Consider the following 20,725-nt stretch of genomic DNA (forward strand, 5'->3'; position numbering starts at 1 on the left):
GTCATTCTTTGCTGTTCCTTATCAGTCTTCTGGCATTCCACCAATCTTTGCACAATGATATTCTTTTTCTTTAGTTTGATGCTGCCTTTAACCTTTCTAGTTAACCGTGGATGGTGTGTCTGTCCCTTGGGCCTTTTCTTACAATCAGTTGAGAATTGATGATTATATCCTTGAAGAAAAGGAGTTGGAATTTTACCTGAGAATGTGCAGAGCTTTGAAGAACGGTGTGCCTGGAATTGGTGTCATATATGCTATGTGCACTGCCTAAATCTGTGAGGTCTATCTTTGATGTATCTGCTATTTAATGTTGTCAGAGAACTATTATATTTTTCCTGAAATTACTATGGGATACTTTAAAACAGGCTTATGGGTTGGCGTGTGTGTATGGTTCTGTACGTGTGGCTAATTTAATTAAACTAGAGACAATTGGACTGCAAGGTTTAAACTATCAAAGGAGTTAGGCATAAAACAGGCATTTGAAATGGAGATGAGTAATGCTAAGGTGAGGTCAGTAGATACAGTGTGAATGGAATTTGCATTTTTAGATAATTGGAGAAGTGTTTCATTTTCAAAGGGACATGGAAAATGTTTACAATTTGCAAGATAAATAAAGCAAGGTTATTACGTTGATTTTTCCCAAAAATGCTGGCCATAATGAGAACATGAAAGATTTTTACATTCTGGAAAAAGTAACTTCTAAAGATAAGTGGAAACAAGGGGATTTACAAATCAAAAGTGATGAAATATATGTAAAGAAAGGTGGAAGGCTATGTGTGATATAGCCATGTGAGATCTTGAAAGGTCACTGTGTGAAACAGACTTGGGGAAAAGCCTCTAGCCACCCCGATGACACAAAACTAGGTGGGAATGTGAGTGGTGAGGAGGATGTTAAGAGGTTTCAAGGCAATTTAGACAAGTTGAGTGAGTGGTCAAATACATGGCAGATGCAGTATAATGTGGATAAGTGTGAAGTTGTCCACTTTGGTAGGAAAAACAGAATGGCAGAGTATTATCTAAATGGTTATGGATTAGGAAATGTTGATATACAAAGGGACCTGAGTGCCCTTGTACACCAATCACTGAAAACAAGCATATAGGTGCAGCAAGCCTAAGAAGGCAAATGATATGTTGGCCATTATGACAAGAGGACTTGAGCACAGGAGCAATGATGTCTTACTGCAGCTGTACAGGGCCCTGGTGAGACCACACCTGGAGTGTTGTGTGCAGTTTTGGTCTCCTTACCGAGGAAAGGATATACTTGTCATAGAGGAGTGCAGCGAAAGTTTACCAGACTGATTCCTGGAATGGCAGGATTGTCGTAGTATGAGAGATTGGGCCAACTCTGCCTGTATTGAGTGGAGTTCAGAGGAATGAGAGGGGATCTCATTGAAATGTATAAAATTTTGAAAGGTCTGGACAGACTGGATGCAGGGTTGATATTCCTCCAGCTGGGAGTTCGAGAACAAGGGGTAACAATCTCAGGATATGGGATAGGTCATTTAAGACAGAGATGAGGAGAAACTTCTTCACTCAGAGGGTGGTGAACCTGTGAAATTCTCTACCACAGAGGGCTACGGAGGCTGAGCCACTGAGTATATTTAAGATGGAAATAGATAGATTTCTAGACTCTAATGACATCAAGGGATATGGGGAGAGAGTGGGAGTATGACATTGAGATAGAGGACCAGCCATGATCGTATTGAATGGCAGAGCACGCTCAAAGGGCTGAAAGACCTACTCCTGCTTCTATGTTTCTATGTTTCACCCTGCAGAGTTTGCTGTTGCCAAAGTTTCCTTAAATGGGATGTGTAGTTGGGAGTCTGGTTAAGTAGAAATTTTAGGAACTGTTGTAACTGTGTAACTGTAACCTTGTTTGTGCATTTAAGTTTCTCTTCTTTTGTTACTAAATGTTTTAATTTAATCTTTAAAATCTTTGAAGATGGTAGTAGACTCATTACTTCTGACTTCAGTGCACAAGCCTTCTCATAATAAATACAAACTGCAAAATCGTTGTGATAGTGTGGCAAGGATTCCTAACAGGAGTCATGAGCCATATCTGATGACCAAAAATCAGCCTGTAACTTTTGAGCCTGGATTTTGGAATAAAGGCAGTACAGAGGACTGGGGGACAATGAAACAGTCAAGACTGCTGCTGGGATAGTGAACCCAAGCCTGCATGATGAGCTGACTGGGGTCACAAACCAGCTACAAATAGAGATGCCAGGCTAGTGATAGGGAACACGCAAGACAGTCAATGGCATCCTGCACCATAGGGAAGCCTGCCAGTTGGTCGAAGCTAAATGCTCTCATCCTGTTTCTCCCTAAACAGGGTAGGAGAAGTAAGTGTTTGTCTCGGTATAAAGACCTTCAGTGACTTCCCTAATACATTGATGTACTGTGACCTCTGAATGTTGGTATTGCAGTCTGGAAGGAGCCCATGTCTCAAAAGTGGTAACCATTATAGCCACAGGCAGTGCTGTCTGTTCCCTGGTTCAAAGCTGGTATTGTGGCTACACCAGGTGTCATAGCTTGGGTATGTTCTCTGTTCAGGAGTTTCCTTCTCCTCCATCTTCTGGCAGCTTCTTCTGCTCAGTGATGTTTTCTTTGTCGCTTTCTCACGTCTTCCAGCCTCAAAGGTAGCCCTGTGAGACCATTCATTTCTGCATGGAGCAGCAACAGTGCGAGACCAATAAAACCTCTCTGTTCAGACAAAGAACTTTCCAGAGTAATACAACACACCAAAAAGCATCTAGAAATAGTCAAAAATACGAACCCATCACTTAACCTGTAAGTAAACCATGATGCTGATGAGTGGGGGGGCTTCCTGCCGATTAGTGCCATGCTGTGCAGGTAAACATATGACGAGTAAAGTGCTGTGCCAATCCAAATTTAAGTCGAGAGCTTAGAGTATAGACAGTGTGTGCTCCTATTGACCAACTTGACCTCCTTTACCAATACAATGGCTTGTGCACCTACAGCCAGATGTGTGCCCACACCTCCTGCCTGCCATATTTGGGGACTTTGTAGGTGCCTTAAGTGCCTGAGAAACAGGTCTTTTGTGACCGAATTTTGAGGTCAACATGTTTCAGGAAGCTCTTTACCCTAATCACAGAGCGTTTTCCTTTCACTCCTTCCCCAGTTTTTGTTCATTTAATTTGTAGAACAGGTGCTGTATAACCATCTGAGTCCTGAACATAGCTTTATCCAGTACTGAAGTAGGCAAATGAAGCACACAGTTGATCCGTGGAACAAATTTTTCTCTCAATGGGACCATCTGGTAACTGAAAAGATAAATGTTTCACTCGATGCTTTGTAGGTTTGCCTGCACAATTACCCTTCCTAAATGCTGGTAGTTATAGTGCTATCTCTGTGGAAGTGTCATGATTAGACTAATGTTATTTCTGTAATACTTTTGTCATTGCTTCAGCTCTAGAAATGAGCAATAGTACGTTATCAGACACATGCTGCATTGACTGATAAATGGTATATTTTGTTGTTGCGCATCATTGTTTCAGCCTACGTTATGTTACTATCTGTTCCATTTTAATATGTGCCTCAGTTACCAAAACAAGAGTGATTTGCTTTTAAAGTGGTTAGTTACTTCTAAAAACATTTGTTCCACCATTTCAACTTAGTACCTTTTCAAGTAAAGTTTTGAAGTACGATTGAAGAAAAGCAGCGATGTTTATTTTTCAAGAAAAGGGAGATAAATATTACAATTTTGACCAGCTACATTGCTATGATTTTTCTTGTTGTTGAAGCGATTTTGATTCAAGAGTTTTGTGAGATTTACAATTTATTTAGTTAGTTGATACCTCCCTGAATGAAATGTAAAGGTGATTTTAGTCAACACCAGTCCAGATCCAACATCATTTCTGCAAACACTTTGAGAGTTAAAGCAATGACTAACCATTGTGCAGCAGCAATGCAGACACTGGATCAATTACATTCTGAACAGCTATCAGCTGCACTGAACTTGCTGGCTTCTTTGAGCTTCGGTGATTAAAATACAATGTTGAAGGGTTCTTTTTTCAAAGGTAATATTTTACTTTGTGACTGAGGGGGAAGATTTCAGGTGTGATCCTTCAGTGGAATTAAGCATTACTTTCAGATGTCCAGCATTCATGGTCTTTCTAATAATCTCAGATTCAAGTTGGTCAGTGCCTATACTTCAACCCCAGTACAGCTTATTAGTAAGAACAGTATGAGTGTATTAATTCAGAAAAATGTTCCACATCTTGAATATTTACTCAGCTCTAGGAAAAAAATTAGTCATACGTGTTTCTGTTGATGCACTGACTGTTGGCAACCACTTTTACCCTCCTGAACAGACAATAGCATTGAATCAGCAGACTATCACAATCATCAGTGAGAAAACTATTTACATAGCAGATGAAATTGACCAGAGTTAATTTTCTCTTTTACCTCTTGGGTGATATGCTGAAGGGGCAGATCGACAGTCCATTATATCAACTACCCAAAATGGGTAGTTTGTTGCATGATGTCTGAAATGTGCGCTACAAGATATGCCATAAGTTATTTGGATAAAAAAGGGTGTGACTTCTATATTCCACTAATGCATAGAGAAGGTAAGGAAAGCAGAAGTAAATTAGAGAATCTACAAATTTAAAAAAGAAGGTATTTGCTGGGCTGTGGTCAAAGAGTAGGGGATTGGGACTAATTGACTAGCTTTTGAAAAAGCCAACACAGACACAATGAGCTAATTGATCTCCTATGCTGTATGATTCTATGCTGTACCATAAGAACATTAGAAGAGCAGGAGTAACTATTTGGCACCTTGAGCCTGCTCCACCATAAAATAATGGCTGAGCTGATTGTGCCTTTAGCTCCATTTTCCTTCCTACTTCTCCTAACCCTTGATTCCCTTGTAGGTCAAAAACCTTTCTAACTCAACCTCAAGTATACTGCTGTCTAGGGTAGAGAATTCCAAAACTTAATGACCCTCTAAGAGAAAAATTTCTTCCCCATCTCCGTCTTAAACGGGTGAACCCTTAGTTTGAAATTGTGCCCCTAGTTCTAGATTTCCCCAGGCGAGAAAACATCCTCTCAGCATCTACCCTGTCAAGGCTCCTCAGAATTTTATATATTTCAATAAGATCACCTCTCATTTTTCTAAACTCCAATGAATATAGTCCCAACATGCTCAAAATTCCCCCACAAAGCCAACGCCTTCATCTCAGGAATTAACCATGTGAACCTTCTCTGAACTGTCTCCAATGCAAGTGTATCCCTCCTTAAATAAGATGAAAACTGTACACAGTACTCTAGTTGTGGTCTCACCAATGCCCTGTACGGCTGTGGCAAGACTCACACGCTTTGATACTCCATTGCCCTTTCAAACAAGGCCAAAACTCCATTTGCTTTCTTAATTACTTGCTGTACGTACATGCTAACATTTTGTGATTCGTGTTTGGACACCCAGATCCATCTGTAGCGCAGCATTCTGCAGCACCTCACATTTTCCCACATTATATTCCATCTGCCAAATTCTTATCCACTCACTTAACCTATCTATGTCTCTTTGCAGAATCTTTGACTCTTGCTCATAACTTGCTTTCCTACCTATCTTTTTATCGCCAGCAACTTTGGCTACAGTACACCCTGTTTCTTCATCCAAGTTAAACATATAGATTGTAAATAATTGAGGCCCTAGCACTGATCCCTGTGACACTTATGATGGAATCCATGGTTTCAAAACTTGTATTTTTTTAAGGAAACTATGACTGAACCAGAGATTGTGGAGACTGAAACTGGTTGAAACCATATGAAAAGGACACAGAGTCATCAGAGCTCAGATGATGATACTAGTGGTACAGTATAGACTGGCTGAAGAAGGCAGAGGCTAGATCCAGAAGCTGAGAATATGCAAATATACATTTGCGGCAGCTGGTTCTATTACTTGAAGATACCATTGCTGGATCGATGCCATCCAGACCATCATAAGCAGAGTTGGGGATGTTCTGCAGACGTGTCCCATTTTTGGTGAAGACTGTGCCCCAGAACTCAGATTGGTTGTGCGCTGCTGTCAGCTTGGGATCAGGCTAAGGCCTAGAAGAAGAGGAGCTGAAATTCTTTATGAGGAAGTCACAGCTTTGAAGGACTTTGTGAATGAGATTGATGACACATACACAGAGTGGATAGCTGAGCCAATGTGTCACATCTGCCATAGTTCTATGTCATTTAATGTGTAATTTGTAGCTTATAATCAACTGCAATTTGCCTGTTAATTCATGTTTAACTTAAGTTGATTCCGGATTTTAGAGTAGAAGTAGTTACCTAAGGCAGTATTTAATGTTTGCTTTGCATGACTCTTGTATAGTAAAAATTCCTTTGTTTTAAACCGTGCAATCTTGTGGCTTCATTCTTTCAGTAAATAACAGGGATTTGGATCTCTTTTTTTTCTGGTCTCAACCAAGATCATAAGACACCCCACTAGTTACAGTTTGCCAAACTGAAAATGATCATTTATCCTGATTCTCAGTTTCCTGTCAGTTAGCCAACCCTCTATCCATGCTAATATCTTATCCCCAACACCATGATTTCTTATCTTTTGTACTAACCTTTTAGGTGGCACCTTATCGAATGCCTTTTAGAAATCCAAATCTACAGCTGGTTCCCTTTTATCCACCCTGTTTGTTACACCCTCAAAGAACTCTAAAATTAGTGTCAAACATGATTTCCATTTTATAAAACCAGGTTAACTTCTGCCTGATTAGATTATGAGTTTCTAAATGTCCTGCTATTACTTCTTTAATAATGGATTCTAGCATTTTCCCAATGTCAGATTTTAGGATAACAGGCTTAATAGTTTCCCGCTTTCTGTCTCCGTCCTTTCATGAATAGTGGTCTTACCTTTGCAATTTTCCAATCCAATGGGATAGGATTCCAATGGGATCTTTCAAGAATCCAGGGAATTTTGGAAGATTACAACCACTGCATCCACTATTTCCGCAGCCACTTCTTTTAAAACCCTAGAATGCAGGCCATCATGTCCAGGAGATGTGTCAGCCTTTAGCCCCATCAATTTCCCTAGTACTTTTTCTCTAGTGATAGTGATTATTTTAAGTTCCTCACCCCTTTTTTTCCCTTGATCCTGACTATTCTTGGAATGCTTTTTGTGTCTTCTACCATAAGTCACAATGAGCTGAATTTCCCTCCTGCCCTCACCCCAGTCTAGAGGGGTTGTGCGGGAACGGGTGCTAACTCGAACGGTGCCCCCGATCGGGTCCGCGCCGCCATTATACATGGGCAGGCCAATTAAGGCCCTCCCAGTGTGACACTCGCCTGGAAACGCTGAGCGCTCCCTGTGCGGGCAGGACGGATGGGGATTCCCTGAGTCGGGACCTGCGCTCTTTCCTGCGCAGCAATTTAAGGTTTTAAAATTTAAATAAAGGAAAAAATAACTTTTAAAACATGCCCCCTCATATGACCATGTCACATGAGCTGGGACATGGCATTGAATTTTTTAAATAATTTTTATTGAATTTTAAAACACTTCATGAAACCTCATCCCGCCCGTGGATGAGATTTCATGAAAAATACAAAGGCCGCCTGGCCTATTCACCTGCCCACCAACCTTAAGGTCGGACGGGCAGCTCATTTAACTGTTTTAATTAGTTTTTAACAGGCCTTAATAGGCCTTTGACATTTCGGCGGGCAGCCGACTCGGTTAAGCACCCGCCAAACTGAAAATCTAAATGACACGCGGTGACGTCAGGACGAACGCCCAACATCACCATGTGTCATTTTATGCGTCGGCGAGCGGACCCCGCTCCCGCTCACCAAGCGGAAAATTCTACCCAATGATTTACACGTTGATATATGCGCCATGATCATTTTTGGCTTCTGCCATAAGTCATATCACTGACTCCAGCCCATTTCCTGGGCATTTACAAGATTGACTGAAGCCATCCAGAACCTTAACATCTTGCCTAATCTTCAAACCTCACATCCTATCCATCACTAAGACCTCCTATGTAGAATTGCCTGCTATCACCTCTACATCTACTCCTTGTTGCTGAAATTCTTGTCTATGTTTTAGTCATCACTATATTTAATTATTTCAGTGTCCTCCTCACTGGCTTCCAATCCATCGCTCTGCATCAACTCCAATTTGTTTAAAATGCAATTACTGTATCTAGACCTACATTAAGATTCACTTGCCCATCACTCCCATTCTCATTGGCATCAAGTGGTTTTTGGTCCCCTGATATGTTAAATTTAAAATCCTCATTCTCATTTTCAAATCCCTGCAGGGCATCACCCCACCCACACCATGCGACCTCTTCCAATCTAATGTCTTTTTTCCCCAGCCTTCCATTTTCTGCGTACTAAAGGAGAACTGTTAGCAATCTTGGCCCAACTCCCTGCAGCTCTAAACTCCTTCACCTCAACACTTGTTTCTTCCTTTTTCACCTTCTCAAATTCATCTTCAAGCTTTTGGTCACCCCTTTAAAGTTCTCTCTTGTGGCCCTTTGTTTCTATTTGTGAAGCATCTTTGAATGTTTGTAACATGGCTGTAAAAATGCAAATTATTGCAAAAATAGAAAAGGCTGGCAATACTCAAGGGGTCAGGCAGCATTTGTGAAGAGAGGATCCTGGGGATTAACATGAATCAGAAACTGAACTGGACTAGCCATGTAAGTACTGTGGCTACAAGAGCAGGTCAGAGGCTGGGAATCCTGTGGCGGGAAGCTCACCTTGTGACTCCTCAAATCCTGTCCACCATCTACAAGGCACAAGTCAGGAGAGTGATGAAATACTCTCCACTTGCCTGGATGAGTGCAGCTCCAACAACACTCAAGAAGCTTGACACCATCCAGGACAAAGCAGTCCAATTGATTGGCACCCATCCACCACTTTAAACATCCACTCAATCCAGCATCGACACACAGAGGCAGCAGTGTGTAACATCTACAAGATGCACTGCAGCAACACATCAAGTCTCCTTTGACAGCACCTTCTAAACTCACAACATCTATCACCTAGAAGGACAAGGGCAGCAGATACATGGGAATACCACCACCTGCAAGTTCCCCTTCGAGCCACTCACCATCTAGACTTGGAACTATATCGCCATTCCTTCACTGTCGCTGGATCAAAATCCTGGAGCTTCCTTCCTAACAGCACTGTGGGTATACCTGCACCACATGGACTGCAGCAGTTCAAGAAGGCAGCTCACTACCAACTTCTCAAGGGCAATTAGGGATGGGCAATAAATAGGCAGCAATGCCCACATCCCATGAAAGAATAAGAAAAAAGAGATGACAGCTTGTTATTTACAGGGATTTCAGAGAGAGGGCATGGCGCGAATGGAAACATGTCTGTGTTCACGGCTGAATACCTGGAGATGCTGGAAACCCTGCCAAATTTAACAGTGAGCCTTGTTATCATTCTTTTTGCTCCATTTCCTGCCTGGCAGTCAGTCTAATTGAGAGACTGCCTTCCTCTCCACTCTGATCTACCTCAGAGCAGCCTCAGGGGCCAAATGGTCTACTTCTGGTCCTGATTTGTATTTTTTATTTCTGCCAGGTGGAAATAAGGCTGAAATCCTTGGGCTGATCCCCAGAAATTAGGAAAGATCAGGACAAAGCAATGTGGGTTGGAAGATTGTGGGAAGGCAGGCAGATCATGGGGAGGGAAGCAGATCACAGGATGAAGGCAAATCGTGGCAGGGAGGCAGATTATGGGGAGGGAGGCACATCATGTGGAAGGGTGAAGATCAAGTGTTGGGAGGCAAATCACATGGAGTGAGGAAAATCCTGTGGAGAGAGGCAGATTGATGGGAGAGAGGCAGCTCATGGGAAGGGAGGCACATTGCAGTGGGAAGACAGACAGGTTTCAGCGAGGGAGGGAGGTCACACTGACGTTGGCCAATTACAGGGGGTAAGGCAGATCACGAGGCACTCAGTGAATAGCTGCAGTGGGAGGTGATGGTCTGCAGCAGATTTGCTTGTGAGCTGGATGCAAGCACCCCTGGAAAAACTCAGCAGGTCTGGCAGCATCGGCGGAGAAAAAAAGAGTTGACGTTTCGAGTCCTCATGACCCTTCAACAGAACTGAGTAAAATTAGGAGAGGGGTGAAATATAAGTTGGTTTAAGGTGGGGTGGGTGGGTGGGGTGGGGGGAGAGAAGTTGGTGGGGGGGTGGTTGTAGGGACAAGCAAGCAGTGATAGGAGCACATAATCAAAAGATGTCACAGACAAAGGAACAAAGACGTGTTAAAGGTGGTGATATTATCTAAGAGAAGGTGCTAATTAAGAATGGATGGCAGGACACTCAAGGTACAGCTCTAGTTGGGGTGGGGCGGAAAGACTGACAGGGAATTACAGGTATAGATTTAAAAATAATGGAAATAGGTAGGAAAAGAAAAATCTATATAAATTATTGGAAAAAACAAAAGGGAGGGGGAAGAAACAGAAAGGGGGTGGGGATGGAGGAGGGAGTTCAGGATCTAAAGTTGTTGAATTCAATATTCAGTCCGGAAGGCTGTAAAGTGCCTAGTCGGAAGATGAGGTGCTGTTCCTCCAGTTTGCGTTGGGCTTCACTGGAACAATGCAGCAGGCCAAGGACAGACATGTGGGCAAGAGAGCAGGGTGGAGTGTTAAAATGGCAAGTGACAGGGAGGTTTGGGTCTTTCTTGCGGACAGACCGCAGGTGTTCTGCAAAGCGGTTTACGTTTGGTCTCTCCAATGTAGAGGAGACCGCATTGGGAGCAACGAATGCAGTAGACTAAGTTAGGGGAAATGCAAATGAAATGCTGCTTCACTTGAAAGGAGTGTTTGGGCCCTTGGACGGTGAGGAGAGAGGAAGTGAAGGGGCAGGTGTTGCATCTTCTGCGTGGGCATGGGGAGGTGCCATAGGTGGGGGTTGAGGAGTAGGGGGTGATGGAGGAGTGGGCCAGGGTGTCCTGGAGGGAACAATCCCTACGGAATGCCGCCAGGGGGGTGAAGGGAAGATGTGTTTGGTGGTGGCATCATGCTGGAGTTGGTGGAAATGGCGGAGGATGATCCTTTGAATGGAGAGGCTGGTGGGGTGATAAGTGAGGACAAGGGGGACCCTATCATGTTTCTGGGAGGGAGGAGAAGGCGTGCCATGCGCTGCCATATGAACACACTCGACCTCTCCCTCCAGCAGCACCGCCGCACCCTTTTTCAAAGCTGTGCGTGCCCCCAGTTTCATTTTATTCTTCGTCTCATCCGACACCTCAACAAGAAACTTTTTCTCTTTCTCTCAAGTGCTAAGGAACGCAAGCTCCAACAACTCATCGACACCCACACCCATCTAGGACCCTCCACCCTTGCCTGTCCCTCCGTCCCCACCCCAAATTCCAATCGCAGCCCTGGCCGTGTATTCACTATACCCCGTGACCTTCCCCTCTCCGATGCTGAACGTTCAGTGCTCAGCAAAGGACTTAGTTTCATACCCACCACCTGGAATTTCCCCTCCAAGCCACTTACCATCCTGACTTGGAAATATATCGCCGTTCCTTCACTGTCGCTGGGTCAAAATCCTGAAACTCCCTCCCTAACAGCACTGTGGGTGCACCTACATCACATGGACTGCAGCAGTTCAAGAAAGAAGCTCATCACCACCTTCTCAAAGGCAACTAGGAATGAGCAATAAATGCTGGCCCAGCCAGTGAAGCCCACACCCCACGAATGAATTTTTTAAAAAGGCCCCACCTTCCAAAGCTTATTACTTGGATACCACCAAATCTAGCACAGTTAAACCATAAGACCTTAAGACAGGAGCAGAAGTAGGCCATTTGGCCCAATGTGTCTGCTCTGCCATTCAATGAGATCATGGTTGATCTGATAATCCTCAACTGCACTTTCCTGTCTTTTCCCCATAACCCTTGATTCTCTTACTAATTAAACATCTGCCAATCTCAGCCTTGAATATACTTATCGACCCAACCTCTACAGCGCTCGGTGGTAAAGAATTCCACAGATTCACTACCCTCTGTAAGAAGAAGCTCCTCCTCATCTCTGTCTTAAATGGACGCCCCCTTACTCTGAGATTATGCCCTCTGGTCCTAGACTCTCCCACAAGTGGAAACAACCTCTCACCATCTACCCTGTCAAGCCCCCTAAGAATCTTGTATGTTTCAATAAGGTTGCCTCTCATTCTTCTCAACCCCAATGAGTACAGGCCCAGCCTACTCAACCTCTCCTCATAAGAAAATCCCTCCATACCCAGGATCAACCGAGTGAACCTTCTCTGGACTGCCTCCAATGCCAGTATATCTTTCCCTAGATAAGGGGATCAAAAGTGTTCACAGTATTCTAGGTATGGCCTAACTAATGTCTTGTATAGTTTTAGCAAGGCTTCCCTATTTTTATACCCCATTTCCTTTGAAATAAAGACGAACATTCCATTTGCCTTCCCTATTACCTGCTGAACGTGTATGCTACCTTTTTGGGATTCATGCACAAGGACACCCCAAATCTTTCTGTACTGCAGCCTTCTGCAGTCTTTCTCCATTTAAATAATATTCAGCTCCTCTATTCTTTCTGCCAAAGTACATAACCTCAAATTTTCCACATTATATTCCATCTGACATGTTTTTGCCCACTCACTTAACCTACCTATATCCCTCCGTAGACTCTTTGTGTCATCCTCAGCACTTGCCTTCCCACCTATTTTGTGTCATCTGCAAACTTGGTGATAGTACATTCACTTCCCTCATCCAGGTCATTAATATATATTGTAAATAATTATGGTCCCAGCACTGATCCCTGTGGCACTCCGCTAGTTACGGGTTGCTGTCCTGAAAATGCCCCCCTTATCCCAACTCTCTGTCTTCTTTTAATTAGCCAATCCTCTATCCATGCCAATATACTACCCCCAGCACCGTGGGCTCTTATCTTGTTAAGTAGCCTTATGTGCAGTACCTTACTGAACACCTTTTGGAAATCCAAATATATTACATCTACTGGCTCCCCTTTATCTATTCTGTTTGTTAGCTCCTCAAAGAATGAATTTGTCAGGCATGATTTCCCCTTCATGAATCCCTTCATGATTCTGCTTGATTATATTATACATTTCTAAATGCTCTGCTATTACATCCTTTATAATAGAATCTAACATTTTTCCAATGACGGATGTTAAGCTAACTGGCCTATAGTTCCCTGTTTATTGTCTCCCTCCCTTTTTGAATAAGGATGTTACACTGGCAGTTTTCCAATCCTCTGTGACTTTTCCAGAATCTAAGGACTCATGGAAGATTACTACCAGTGCATCCACTATCTCTGTAGCTATTTCCTTTATTATCCTAGGATGCAACCCTTCAGGCCCAGGAGACTTATCGGCCTTTAGCTCCATTAGTTTCCCAAGCACTTTTTCTCTAGTGATAGTTATTGTATTTATTTCCACCCCCTTTTTGTATTATTTATTATTTTTAGAATGCTAGTAGTGTCTTCTATAGTGAAGACTGATGCAAAGTATTTATTCAACTTCTTTGCCATTTCCTGGTTCCCCATTATAATTTTCCCAGCCTCATTCTTTGAGGGGCCTATGTTCACTTTGGCCTCTCTCTTCCCTTTTATATATTTAAAAAAGCTCCTACTATCCGTTTTTATAGTACTTGCTAGTTTACCCTCAAAGTTTATTTCCTCCCTCTTTATTAATTTTTTGGTCATCTTTTGTTGGTTTTTAAAACTTTCCCAATCTTCTGGCTTACCGCTAATTTTTACCACATTGTATGTTTTTCTTTTCAAGTTGATACTATCCTTAACTTCTTTGGTTAACCATGGTTAGTTTATCCCCTTCCTAGAATCCTTTTTCCTCACTGGGATATATCTTTGTTGTGAGTCACAAACTATTTTCTTAAACATCTGCCATTGTTCATCAACTGTCTTTTCTGCTAAGCTTCTTTCCCTGTCCACTCCAGCCAGCTCTGCCCTCATTCCTTTGTAATTACCCTTATTTAAGTTTAGCACAGCTGTTTCTGACCCAAGTTTCCAAATCTCAAACTGAATGTTAAATTCTAACATGTTATGTTCACTGTTTCCTCGGGGATCTTTTACCCTGAGATCATTTATTAAACGTGCCTCATTACACAATATTACCCTTGCAATATTACCCTCACTATTTACAGTTAATTAACTGACATCATTTGACATTATTATTATAGAGGTTCTTGTTGTTATTGCACAGTGTGTTGAGTGTATAGTTCCACTTCAATTACCTATAGTCTCTTTGTAAATGAAAATTTTAGGACCTTACGAGAGTAGGGGGCAGAATTACCAGAGTTTTATTTGTGTCAGAGTACGGCTCTCCTGCTGCCAAGCTCAACTGAATCCAGGGCACGAATACTGATTGACTGGCTCATTGTTCTCTCACACATCTCAACAGAGGACTGGATAGGGTGGATACTATAAGTATGTTCCCTCTTGTGGGGGAAACTAGAACTCAGGGACATAGTTGAAGGGTAAGAGTTCTCCCTTTTAAGACAGAGATGGGGAGAATTTTTTTTCTCTCAGGGGTCATTAGAGTGTGGAATTCTCTTCCCCAGACGGTAATGGAAGCTGGATCTTTAAATTTATTCAAGGCTACGTTCAATAGATTTTTGTTAGACAAGGGAATCAAGGGTTATGGAGGGAAGACAGGAAGGTGGAGCTGAGACCACAACCACATCAGCCATAATCTTACTGAATGGTGAAAGAGACTGAAAGGACTAAATGTCCTCCTCCTGCTCCTAAGTCCTATGTTCCTATTTTTCTATGTTCCTATAACTTCGGGGATAGGATTTGCTGCAGAAAAACATGTTTTCCCACTGGAATTGAACTACAAATGGTAAACACTGCTGATGGCACACATTTCCGTTCCTTAAGCATCTTGACAGTCTTATTGCTTTCAATACTGATAGTTGCTGCTAATTGTGAAATGGGTGCATACTTTACCTGTTTAAATGTGCTTCTCACCAACGCAGGAACAGTCAAGTTCACAGTTTTCAAATCACAAATAGAACCCTAAAATGGATATTTATATTATGGTAATAAAATGACTCCAAAATTATCAGTACTACTTACTGTAATGCTTTTAATCCAATTTTAATTAAAAATGGAAAAAAACTTTAACTGTGTTTCAACCTTTTCTTCTTTTCTTTCAGGTACTTTCCCTCTCCTATTTTTTTATTTCGTACTTTAATTTTGCCCTCTACCCAATGTGCACTATGCTATATTTTTGAACAAATTTGTTTCTGAGAAGTTATTTTCATGCGTTTTATTTATTTCTTTAATCCTGCTCTGATTTCCACTGTGCAGTTCGCAGGTTGGAGTAAGGTTTAAAATGTCATATTTCATTGGTTGTTTTAGAAGCTGGCATTGTAACTGGTCAGAAGTCCACATTCAGAAGATTGACATGTTTGCATCATGGATTTGGCAAGGTCAATTTTGATGCATTCCTCGGCATCCAATGGGAAGATGCTCTGAGGATGAGTAACCTTGACAGTGGCAACCCCAGTAATCATAACAAGGAAGTTCATAGCAGTGGTGAAAGGTAAATGCATGAAAAATAAATTCATTCAAACAGCATTCTTCCAGCATTTTGTATTTTTATATATTCAAAGATTATTATTGGAAACCTTTTCAAAGGATTTGAAAGGTGCTTCAACATGAATGTTGCTCCCTGTTGATCAGCAAGAATTCCAAAACCTTTGTTATGTATCCCATCAGCACTTAGCGATGCTGCAATTAATAAAATAATTTCACAAGAGTAAGTAAATAGTAATTTAAAGAAACACTGATGGTTAGAGAGCAGTGTGCAATAAATTCAACGTAGTTTTGATATTGAACCTTTCTTAATAATATTCCAAAGATGTTGACAGAGGTCAAGTCTGAGAAAATTGCGCATGAGATAAAATGTGCACTGTGGAATGGCTGTTTATTGAATGGAATCTAGTCAGTGCTTTTTTGGCAATGATGTGAAACAATTATACAAAAGAAGAAATTTTAAATTTCCCTATAAAACTCAGTGACAAAGCCACATTTGCAGTATTAGGGTGGATTTCCCTAAGCAGGGACCCCATTTGCCTCTACATAGCAGCCATTTTTCAGGTGCCATTTAGGTATTTAACCCAAGAAAATCTATTGTCCTGTGTCTGAATTTTAGCATTTTACTTTCAAAGTTCATTGACAATTCAAAGAAGAGTGATGAGGATGGTTCCAAGGCTTAAAATTCTCCTCAATGGGGAAAGGCAGGCAGCAATTAAATCCTTACCATTCAACCTAGCTAACCCACTCAAATTATCTTTTAAAATGCTAAAACATGGAAATAATAAAGCCATTTAATCTAGCCTACAGGTTTGCTATAGCTGCCGGTCTCTGACTGTGGTTTGTACTGAAGTAGGTAACAAAGGAACTAGAGAAAAAGCAGAAAATGCTGGAACCAGCAAATCAAGTAGCATTTATGGAACAAAGAACAAAAGTTTTCAGGTCTTAGACGTGGCTGCTTTCTTCTAACTTTAGATGGATTGAACAATAAGTACATAACATTTTTCAAATGCATTTTTTCCCCAGAATGGAATTGCATTGTACCTAGTGCAAACTCAAGCTTCGTGTGAGACAGCCTCTGGGGGCTATATTACACCGCTTAGAATTTTTTCACTGCACGAGTAATAGATACATGGTGTGGAGTCCTATCAAAATGACTAGTGGAGGATAGGATTTAAGGTATAAATGCCAATTGTGAACATAGGTAAAATATACAATGAAAACCAGATTTTTAGTCATCCTGACACCAATGAAGTGTCACTTGTGAAATTCAACTGGCAGGCGTGGAATGACATAATTCCTAAGTATATTGATATCCTCAGGTTACAGGGGCAAAAGAAACATTTCAGAGATCTATTTTGTGTGTTTTACTTCACTGAGGAGATTAAGTCAATTGATAACAGTTCACGACATTGTAAACAGTTGTAAAAAGTCATGTACTGCACCAGGATAAAAGGGTCTTCAACCTATTGCACATTTACCCCAGACAGGGCTACATACAAAAGACTGTGGACTGAATTTTCTGGTTCTGTTGTGGCGGGACCCACCGCAGGAAATTTGGCAGCCTACCCAAAACCCCATTGACTTTTGACAGGACTAGTAGTGGGCGAGGCAGAAAAATCCCACCCATTGCTTAAAAATAAACAGGAACAATGGCGACGCATCTTCTGGGTGTTGCTTTATGCAGCTAACTTCACCCTCCATTTTGCTATAGTAGAAGAGTCACAGCTCCATCATCCCAACATTCACTTCCTCGGACCATTATGCCTTGGGGAAGGGGTGGTTTCTATGAACTAAATGATCTTTTCACATCTATACATCCTTACGCCCTTGTATACCTTTAAGATAAGATAGTAGGAACTTGCAGGAACAATTTTCTAATAAGCACACCCAGTTTGCAAGGTTCTCCATTGGGACTGTGCGTTTATAAAATTAGCTCCTGGGGTAGAATTTTGCCCTCATTGAGCAGGCTTGGTGGGGGCGAGCAGGAGTGGTTGGGAAGCTAACTGCTGCCCGCGCTTGGGGCCTGAGCGCGATTTCACACTGGCGGGCCAACTAAGGCCCACCCAGCGTGAACACCAGCTGCCGAATGTCCGAGAAGGGGCGGGTGGGGGCAGGTCCAATGGCGACTCGTCGGCTGGTTCAGAAACAGCGCAGGCAGCCCCAAGGAAGCTGCCCACGTTGGAGTTGCAGCCCAGGTGAGCAGCCATGATGTGGTGCGGCGCACCAGGGTGCAGTGCCGGAAGCGCTTCAATGACCTGCTACGCTCAGGAAGGGTGAGTACTGTGTTGGCATGGGTCAGTGTGTTCAATTGTTTTGGGCTGGCCGTCCCCCTCCATGGAGCTCAGGGGTGTTATGAGTCTGAGTGCCAACTGTCAGTCACGCTGGAGTTGGCCAAGGAGCAGAGCCTTGGCTGCTTGGACTGAGTGCCTTGCGCCTCGAGAGCCATGTCTTGGGTCTGCCCTGCAAGGTGCTCCTCAACTGGGGTTGGTCAGGCTGCAATGGCGCTGCAGGTAGAGAGTGGACTAATCAATGCTACCCTGTCCTTTCAGGAGATACATCCCATAAAAATATGGAGAGATCACGGACTGGCGGAGGACCCCCACACTTCCTCACATTCTCCCGGTACAAGCAGGAGGCCTTGGACCTCGAGAGGCGCCATGCACCTCGGTCAACAGGCCACATTGAGGATGGGTGTCAGACGAAGGTAAGAGTGCCGTGCACAGAGTTGAGAGTTTCAGATGCTGCAAACAATCTTGTTCAGTCTCATCATTGATGTGAGCTTCCAGACTGGATTCCCCATTAATCATTGAAAGACAATGGCACCATGATGCAGATCTCTATTGTCTCACCAGAGTGCCTGGCATGCATGGTGACAGTGTGATGACTTAAACTAATGACATGTCCTTTTTTTCCCTTAGATCTGCCACCAAGCAGCGAAGCACAGAGCCTCCAGGAGCTACCCTGACATCAGAGGACTACCATGCTCCCCAAGCACCTGCGTCACACTTGCTCTCTGAAGCAGGCACCAGCGCAAATACCAGCACCTCAGTGGGCATTAGTTCGGCAGCTAGTATCTTGGTGCACATTGATGAGAGCACTTCACACTCGCTTGAGGTGCAGGTGGAGGCAGAGAGTACCCAGGGCGCCGGCATTCAGAGGACTGCTGGGGACCACGATGATGCTCGGTTGAAGGCTGATGATGAGCCTCTGGAGTCGTCCATTAGGCAACAGATGCTAGATGTCCAGCGGAATGTGCGGGAGGATCTGGCGAAGATCCAAGAGGGTATGAATGCCATGGTCTTCATTGTGGAGGAGTCCCTGCGGAGCATGAGCACTGCATTGACCCTCATGGTTGGGCTCAATGCCTCCTCCATGGAGAGAGTGGCGACTCTCATGGAGAGGCTGCTCCAAGAGCAGAATTAGGGGACCCTGGGGTTGTGGTTGAACCTGCAAGCTCTCACACAGGCACTGACCTCAGCTGGTCAATGTCCATGTGTGAGATGGATAGGATACTGGGCATCCAGTATCCCAGTTAGGTGCCCATCCATCAATGGCAAGCAGGGATGTCCACAGCGACCTCACATTGGTGCGCGACCTGCTTGTTGTCTCTGAGGGCTCCTCTCAGGGCGCACTGGATGGCAGTAGCAGCTCCTCTGCCCCTCTATCAGTGACCGTGACATCTGATGAGGCTGTGATTACTGTGGAGATACCAGGTGTGGCACTGGCCACTCCCTCCTAGGTTGGCCAGGGGATGACCACCAAGGTTATCCAGGCCAACAAGACAGCAGAGTCAGCAGGTAGTCTCCAATGCTGGTGCCAGCGAGGCGGGAGCACCCAGACGTAGCAGCTGTAAATGTAAGTTTAAATCGCCTTAAGCACAAGAGGGGCTGGTCACAGGTTATCTTTTGTTCCCCCATTTTGTTTTTCTTTTTTTAATGGTGTGACCACCAACACTGGATATTGTTCTATTCAATAATATGTGAGTTCCAGCTTTTGCCTTTGTGTTATTTGCCTGAGTATGCTTCATTTATTTTGTAGGTTCAGTGTAGTTATGTAATGCTGGACGTGGGTGGCTCGAGTCTTTATTGCGCAGGCACTGAGTGTATTTTGAGGGACAAGGAAAGAGTCATTTCTGTGATCCTAGATGGAGGCAGCAGCCCTGTTTTGAGGTGGTAGTTCTTACTTGGCAGCCTTGCTGAAGGAGCGTTGGATCAAGGTGTCCCTGGTGTCCCTGCCTCCCTGGAGTTTACTGAGGCCTGGCTTCACACCCTCAGCGTTCTCCTCACCATGCTCCTCTTCCAACTCACTACTGGATTCATCCTCTGTGCCCTGTGCAGCTGCATCAAGGTCCTCTTCCTCCAGTAGGTTCCCCTTTGGCAGTGCCACATTGTGGTGGGCACAGCATACAACCACTATCAGTGACACCTGCCCTGGATGGTATTGCAGTGCGTCGCCCAAACGGTCCAGGCATTGGAAGCGCATCTTCAGAAGACCTATAGTCCTCTTTATCACTGCCCATGTGGAGGCATGACTCCTGTTGTACCATTGCTCCGCCTCTGTTCTTGGGTGGCGGTGAGGCATCATGAGCCAGCTTTTCAAGGATAGCCCTTGTCACCCAGCAGCCATCCATACAGTCGGGCTGGAGCACTATAGAGTCTCGGCACCTGGGAGTGTCTCAGGGTATACGCATTGTGGGGGCTGCCTGGGTACCTTGCATAAACTTGCAGAATCTGCATCCTGTGGTCACACACTATCTGCACGTTCATGGACTGGAAGCCCTTCCTGTTGATGAAGGCACCTGACTGACCCGCTGGCACCTTGATGGCCACATGTGTGCAGTCAATAGCACCTTGGACGTGGAGGAGCCCAGCAATCGCTGCAAAGCCTCTGGCTCACTCAGCCTGGCTGGTCTCTTCCGTACCATAAAGAATAAAGGTACTGAACAGTTTCTGTCACCAGCTTGACACAACTATGGATAGCTGTTTGGGAGATTCCACACAGATCCCCCACTGACCAAAGAGCCAGGGGCATAGAAGTTGAGGGCCACTTTGACCTTCAGGGCCACTGGCATGGAGTGTCCACCTACATAGTCAGAGCTGATCTCAGGCACAATCATCTGACAAATGGAGGTCACAGTGTCCCTTGAGAGGCGGAGCTTCCTTTGGCATTGCACATCAGGCATCGCTGCCTGTAAACCCTGGCAGC

The 20,725-nt window shown here is 43.7% G+C and overlaps 1 long non-coding RNA gene across 2 annotated transcripts in view; it reads right to left on the reverse strand.

The window, feature by feature from the left end:
• Nucleotides 1-6,003: 6,003 nt before the first annotated feature.
• LOC144685483 (uncharacterized) overlaps nucleotides 6,004-20,725 on the reverse strand; it is a 127,628-nt gene continuing 112,906 nt past the window's right edge. The window contains exons 4-5 of one of the 2 annotated variants that reach the window (XR_013577736.1): nucleotides 15,610-15,712; nucleotides 6,004-6,069 (exon numbers count right to left, since the gene is read on the reverse strand). This is a non-coding gene — a long non-coding RNA (uncharacterized LOC144685483). Of the gene's footprint in view, nucleotides 6,070-15,570; nucleotides 15,713-20,725 lie in introns of those variants that run through there. The other variant, XR_013577734.1, reaches the window with a different exon arrangement.

This window comes from Cetorhinus maximus, chromosome 1 (genome assembly GCF_964194155.1).
Source record: "Cetorhinus maximus chromosome 1, sCetMax3.hap1.1, whole genome shotgun sequence".
NCBI classification, from domain to species: Eukaryota; Metazoa; Chordata; class Chondrichthyes; order Lamniformes; family Cetorhinidae; genus Cetorhinus; species Cetorhinus maximus.